The following is a 6,924-nucleotide window of genomic DNA, read 5'->3' as shown; positions in this document are numbered from 1 at the left end:
GATTGTGCTAGGTCTTCGTTGCTGCATTAGGACTTTTCTCTAGTGTGGTGAGTGTGGGCTACTCTTCATTGCAGTGCACAGGCTTCTCACTGCAGGGGCTTCTCTTGTTGCAGAGTACGGGCTTCAGGTGCCAAGGCTTCAGTCGTTGCAGTACAAAGGCTCCAGAGCACAGGCTTAGTAGTTGTGGCACACAAATGTAATTGCTCCATGGTATGTGGGATCTTCCCAAACCAGGGATTGAACCCTTGTCCCCTGCATTGGCAGGCAGATTCTTATCCACTGTACCACCAGGGAAGTCCTTTTTTTAACTTTTACAGTGCTGTTTGTTTCACCTTGTGAGTCAGAAGATTCCTTAGGCCCTGGGGGACTGATCACAGGTCTCCAGGAGCTTAAGAAATTCTAAGACCCACACCCTTTCTTATCTAAAGGGCTGCTTGACTTGCTGGTAGTAATTGGTGTGCTTGCAGGCAGGTATGTATTCCAGGCAAGGTCAGAAGTCAGCCAGAGGCCTGCTTCCCTACTTCTGAAGCCTGAACAAGACTGCTGCTGCTACTGCTAAGTCGCTTCAGTCGTGTCCGACTGTGCGACCCCATAGACGGCAGCCCACCAGGCTCTGCCGTCCCTAGGATTCTCCAGGCAAGAACACTGGAGTGGGTTGCCATTTCCTTCTCCAGTGCATGAAAGTGAAAAGTGAAAGTGAAGTCGCTCAGTCACGTCTGACTCTTTGTGACCCCATGGACTGCAGCCTACCAGGCTCCTCCGTCCATGGGATTTTCCAGGCAAGAGTACTGGAGTGGGTTGCCATTGCTTTCTCCCTGAACAAGACTACCTCCATTTTAATTTCCCTAATAGCACCAGGAACTGACTTAGTGTTGTAGGTCAATATACTTTAAAAAGAAACTAACTAGTGGAGAAAGAAATCATATTTGTGGTTACCAGAGGTGGGGTGAGGAGAGGGAGAATTGGCTGAAGGCAGCCAAAAGTTACAAACTTCCAGTTATGAGACAAGTAAGTATTAGGGATATAATGTACAAGATGATTAATCTAATTAATACTGCTATATATTATATATGAAAGTTGTTAAGACAGTAAATCCTAAGAGTTCTTATCATAAGGAAAAAATATTTTTCTTTCTTTTTTTTTCTTTTAGTTTGTACCTGTATGAAATGATGGAAGTTCACTAAACTCATTGTGGCAATCGTTTCATAATGTATGTAAGTCAAATCATTATGCTATACACCTTAAACTTATACAGTGCTGTATATCAATTATATCTCAAAACTGGAAGAAAAAATAATTTTGAAATAACAAAATATATTTAAAGAGTTCATCTCTACTGACCCAGAGCAGGAAATGAAGAATCAATTTAGAGCTGAGAGGCAATAAATGAATACCTGGCACAGAATGGTAACTGTTAGGCATTCTGTTCACTTTGGCTGGTGGGACTATCACCAAGCAGGACACTTTGGAGCTTGCCCTGGACAAACCCTGCCTCACGTGCTCCACTTGCCTTCTTATTTGTAGAAAAACATTAGCCTCCTAGGCCTTCCCCGAGTTCCAAAGAATAAATTTAACCAGAGAAGTGAGAAACAAAGGAAACAGTCAAGCAAGACAAAATAATAATAGTTTAGCCATTAAATGAAGTTCAGGACTTTTAGTTCCTCCTCTAGGGCTAGAGACAATATTTTGAGCCATATCCTTTGAACTGTTTTGCAGATACTGAAATCCCCACAGGTGGAAGATGTTAACTATATGCTATCCCAGACCAGTTGGAACCAGAAGGTTCATGATGTTGACTCCAGATTACCTCACCACCCACCAAGCAGAAGAATGTCCATGAGTTGATTACGTACCCTACAACCCCCCTCCCTCACTCTGTCTTGAAAAACTTGTCTCTGAAAAGCACCCAGGAGTGCAGGTCTTTTAAGAACTAGATGCCTAGACTCCTTGCTTGGCACCCTACAATAAACTCTGCCCCCTCTTTTACCACAACTTGGTGTCAATCAACTGGCTTTACATTGCGCAGGCAAGCAGACCTAAGTTTGGTTCTGTTAACAGGAACACAAGGTATGCCTGGCATTGTCTGAGCTCAAGGGATGGCCACCTTTCCTATGGTTCTACCCCTGCATGCGTACACTGCTCAGCACACAACTGAAGGCCTGGAGCGAATGCTCTGCAGATCTCCAGAACTCGGTCTCCATGCAGCTCTCTCCTCTCCAGTGTCCTGCCCTGTGACCTGCTCACCGCGGCCTCCCCACATTCCCAGCTCCCTCTCCTCAATTCTGGGAGATCACCAGGCTCAGCCTGGGCACCACCCACCACACACACGTGTCACCGCCTGGAAATTCTCTTTAGGTAGTAATCTTGGGAAATCTTCGAGTTCATCCCGTTTGTTTTCTGTCTCTCAGGGATCACTATCCTGTTCTGCCTGTTGTCCATTGTCTGAATATCATTGTTTCATATGGTTTGTCCATTTTTTAGTTGTTTAATGCAGGAAAGTAGAGGATAGTCCCTATTATCCCACTGTGGATGGAAACAGAAGTTGGCCTATGACTTTGGAGGGCTTCCCTGGTGGCTCAGTGGTAAATTCCTGCCAATGCAGAAATCGGGGACATGTGAATTTGATCTCTGGGTTGGGAAGATCCCCTGAGAAGGAAATGGCAACCCACTCCAGTATTCTTGCCTGGAAAATCCCATGGACAGAGGAGCCTGGTGGGCTATAGTCCATGGGGTCAAAAAAAGTCAGACACAATTTGGCGACTGAGCACACATGCTCTGACTTTGGAGGAGTCAGTCAGTCAGTTCAGTCGCTCAGTCGCGTCCGACTCTTTGCAATCCCATGGACTGCATCACGCCAGGCTTCCCTGTCCATCACCAACTCCCGGAGCTTGCTCAAACTCATGTCCATCGAGTTGGTGATGCCATTCAACCATCTCATCCTCTGTCGTCCCCTTCTCCTCCTGCCCTCAATCTTTCCCAGAATCAGTCTTTTCCAATGAGTCAGTTCTTCACATCAGGTGGCCAAAATATTGGAGCTTCAGCTTCAGCATCAGTTGAGACTTTGCTGTAAACATGACGTTGTTTGCTTCTTGGGTCTTCTTCAGTCTCCTTTAACCCTTCTGGCTGCAATAACCAGCATAAACACTCCTGTGTATCACACTCCATTGTATCTTTCTACTGAAAAGGGGGAGGCTTTATATTGTAACGTACACACCACATCTTTTAATTGTGTATAATTAATTAATTTTGTCTTATCACAGATATGCGTTACGTAGTTTAGAAAGTCAAATAGGACTAAATAACTTTGATGAAAAACAATAGCCTCTGTCACACTCCTTCCCAATTCCCAGTCCCTATGCCCAGAGGCAACCACCCTCAAAATTTCTAGTTGCTTTCTCTGATATTTACCTTCATATTTCTAAACAATCTGATTTAGCTAGTACTGCTGTTTGCTCTTTCTTTTTTTTTTTATCTTTCTCTATGACTTTCTCTTCTGGAAGGTGAGGATTTAGTTTTCTATGTCTTACCTCTCAGTGCACAAACACATGCACGTTGCCGCTACTTTCCCAATATCGTTAAATCCAAACTTAAAGTTAATTCAATATTTAGCATTTAGATAGATGGTAAATATTTAGATAGTTATGAAACTGTAGTAATTATTCACAATTGAGCCAAGTAATATACTATGGTCCATTCTATTTCTTCAAAAACTTTTTATTTTCTTTGTAGTTAATAATTATCTGGAAAGACCAACAACCCAGTAGAGAAATGGCCAAAGAACATAAATATTTCACAGAAAAGAAATGCAAATGTCTCTTAAATTATTAAAAAGATGCTCAATCTCACACATAAGATAAATGAAAATTAAAACTACATTGAGATAGCATTTCTCATTTATCAGCTTGGCAAAAATCCAAGAGTTTACAACACAGTCTGTGAATGAGGCTTCAGGGAATAGGCATTTTCATATATTGCCAGTGGGAAGGCAAAACAGCATAACTCACATGGAGCGGGATTTGGAGATATCAAGCAAAATTACAAATGTATTTACCCTTTCACCCAACAATACCACTTCAGGGAATTTGTCCTGCAGCTATAGCAGCACACACTTGAAACGATGTATGTATATAGTTATTCATTGTGGCATTCATTTACAACAGTAAAGTACTGGAAAAAAACCAAGTGTCTTTCTACAGAGAGCTAGTCAAATAAACTACTGTACACCCACACAATGGAACACTAAGCCACTTGACAAAAGAATGAGGAAGCTTTCCACGGAAAGATCTCCAGGATATAATGGAAAATGAAAATAGCAAGGTGTAGAACAATGTATACAGAGTATTTTTAAAAATAAGATAGTATCAGGACTTCCCTAGGGTCCAGCAGTTAAAACTCCACCTTCCAGTGCAGGGGAGGCAGGTTCATGGAATTAAGATCCAAAATGCTGCGGAGCACCCAAAAAAATTAAATAAAATAAGACAGTCTATTCATATTGATGCACACCTTATTTAAAAAATACTGGAACTTAATATGAATATAATTAACATACTGAACTGTACACTTGAAAATGATTATGGTAATAATTTTATGTGTTTTTTTGTGCATGCTCAGTCACTCAGTTGTGTCTGACTCTTTGCTGCCCCATGGGCTATAGCCTGCCAGGCTCCTCTGCCCATGGAATTTTCCAGGCAAGAATGCTGGAGTGCGTTACCATTTCCTCCTCCAGGGAATCTTCCTGACCCAGGGATCAAACCCACATCTTCTGTGTCTCTTGCACTGCAGGCAGATTCTTCATGTGTTTTTTTTACCACAATTAAAAAAAAAAAATCGGAAGCGTCTGTGAGAAGTTAACATAATATAGTTGCTTATTTGGGAGGAAACCATGTGCATAAAGTCACTTATTCTGCTTTTTTTTTTTTTGGGCTGTGCTGGGACTTCATTGCTGGGAGGGCTTTTCTCTAGTTGCAGTGCAAGGGCTTCTCACTGCAGTGGCTTCTCTTGTTGCACAGGATGGGCTCTCAGGCACACAGGCTTCACTAGTTGTGGCACATGGGCTCAATACTTGTGGCTCCTGGGCTCTAGAGCATAGGCTCAGTAGTTGTGGCAAACGGACTTAACGTCTCTGTGTCATGTGGGATCTTCCCGGATCAGGGATCAAACCCAGGTCTCCTGCATTGGCAGGCAGATTTTTATCTGCCTGTGCCACCAGGGAAGCCCATTTATTTTGCTTTTTATATCATTTTGATTTTTTCTCCATGTGAATGTGCGACTTGTTAAAAAATGAATGTAAATTTAAAATATTGTCTGGACTTACTTATTTATTTTTATTTTCTTTTTCTGATTACTCACTTATCCCCAAACCCTCTGATCGATCCTTCCTCTCAATGTGGTCAAGCTCACCCAGTAGCTTGGCAGCCCCTTTTTCTTGGAGACAGCCTTCTGGAGTCCTTCACTCTCCTACTCTAATCTGGGTTGGTTGGCCCTTGGTTCTGCTGCACAGCTATACCTTGGAGCTTACCTTCACCGACAGTCTGGGAATTCCCTTCCCCTTTTTCCTGTGTCACAGCCCTGTACCCTGGATCCCATGTCTCTGTTTACTTCTTCTTTGTGGACATATTTCCAAGAACTTCCTGAGAAACATTTGTTTGGCTTTATGTGTTTAAGTGTCTTAAAGTGCTCGTTATCCTAATCCCATCCTTAATTGCTAGTTTGCCTGGAGTAGAATCTTAGGTTGGGAAATATTTCCCCTTAGGATATCAAGGTCTCCTAGTTTCTAGCATTGCTACTGAGAAATCTAAGACTAATTCTTGATCCTCTGTGTGAATGCAAATCTTTTATCACTCTCCCTCTAAAATTTTGGGGCTTCCCTGGTGGCTCAGATGGTAAAGAATCTGCCTACAATGCAGTTTGATCCCTGGGCCAGGAAGATCCTCTGGAGGAGGGCATGGCAACCCATTCCAGTATTCTTGCCTGGAGAATCCCATGGACAGAGGAGCCTGACGGGCTATAGTCCATGTGGTCGCAAAGAGTCATACACGATTGAGAGATTAATGCTTCCAGTTTTCTAAAATTTTGGTTCTTAGAAAATTTCTAGTATTATTTCTTTGATAGAATGTGCTCAGTCGCATCTGACTGTCCACGGCCCCATGGACTCTATCCCACCAGGCTCCTCTGTCCATGGAATTTTCCAGGCAAGAATACTGAAGCAAGTTGCCATTTTCTAATCTAGAGGATCTTCCTGACCCAGGGATAAAACCTGCGTCTCTTGGGTCTCCTGCATTGGCAGGCAGATTCTTTATCACTAGCTCCACCTGGGAAACCCCCATTTTTCTTTGATAGCTTCCTCCCATCTCCTTTCTCTTATTAGTTGGATATATTAGTCTCCTGGGTTGTCACTCTAATTTTTATATTTCCTCCCCTACTGCCCAATGCCTCCTTTACTTCTGCTTTCTTAGAGATTTCCTCAGCTAGACTTTCCAGTCCTTTGGTTAATTGTTTTCACTAATTTATATCTAATTTCTGATTAAATTTCTAATTGATTTTTAATATAATCTTGTTATTTTACTAATGTTCTCTTCTCAAAAATTATTAGTTACCATTTTTGAAAGATTTCTTATTTTGTGATTTCTTTTTCTCTATGTGATTTATCTCTTTCTTTTTCCCACTAGATCCCTCTTCAAGTGCCTGCTGATCCTTGGCTATCCATTCATACTATCCATCCAGTCAAAGCTATGGTTTTTCCAGTAGTCATGTATAGATGTGAGAGTTGAACCATAAAGAAGGCTGAGCGCCAAACAATTGATGCTTTTGGACTGTGGTGTTGGAGAAGACTCTTGAGAGTCTCTTGGACAGCAAGGAGATCAAACCAGTCAATCGTAAAGGAAATCAGTCCTGAATATTCATTGGAAGGACTGATGCTGAAGC

Source organism: Giraffa tippelskirchi, chromosome 5 (genome assembly GCF_054371585.1).
Source record: "Giraffa tippelskirchi isolate mGirTip1 chromosome 5, T2T-mGirTip1v1.2.pri, whole genome shotgun sequence".
NCBI classification, from domain to species: Eukaryota; Metazoa; Chordata; class Mammalia; order Artiodactyla; family Giraffidae; genus Giraffa; species Giraffa tippelskirchi.
This window is presented reverse-complemented; position numbering follows the sequence as displayed.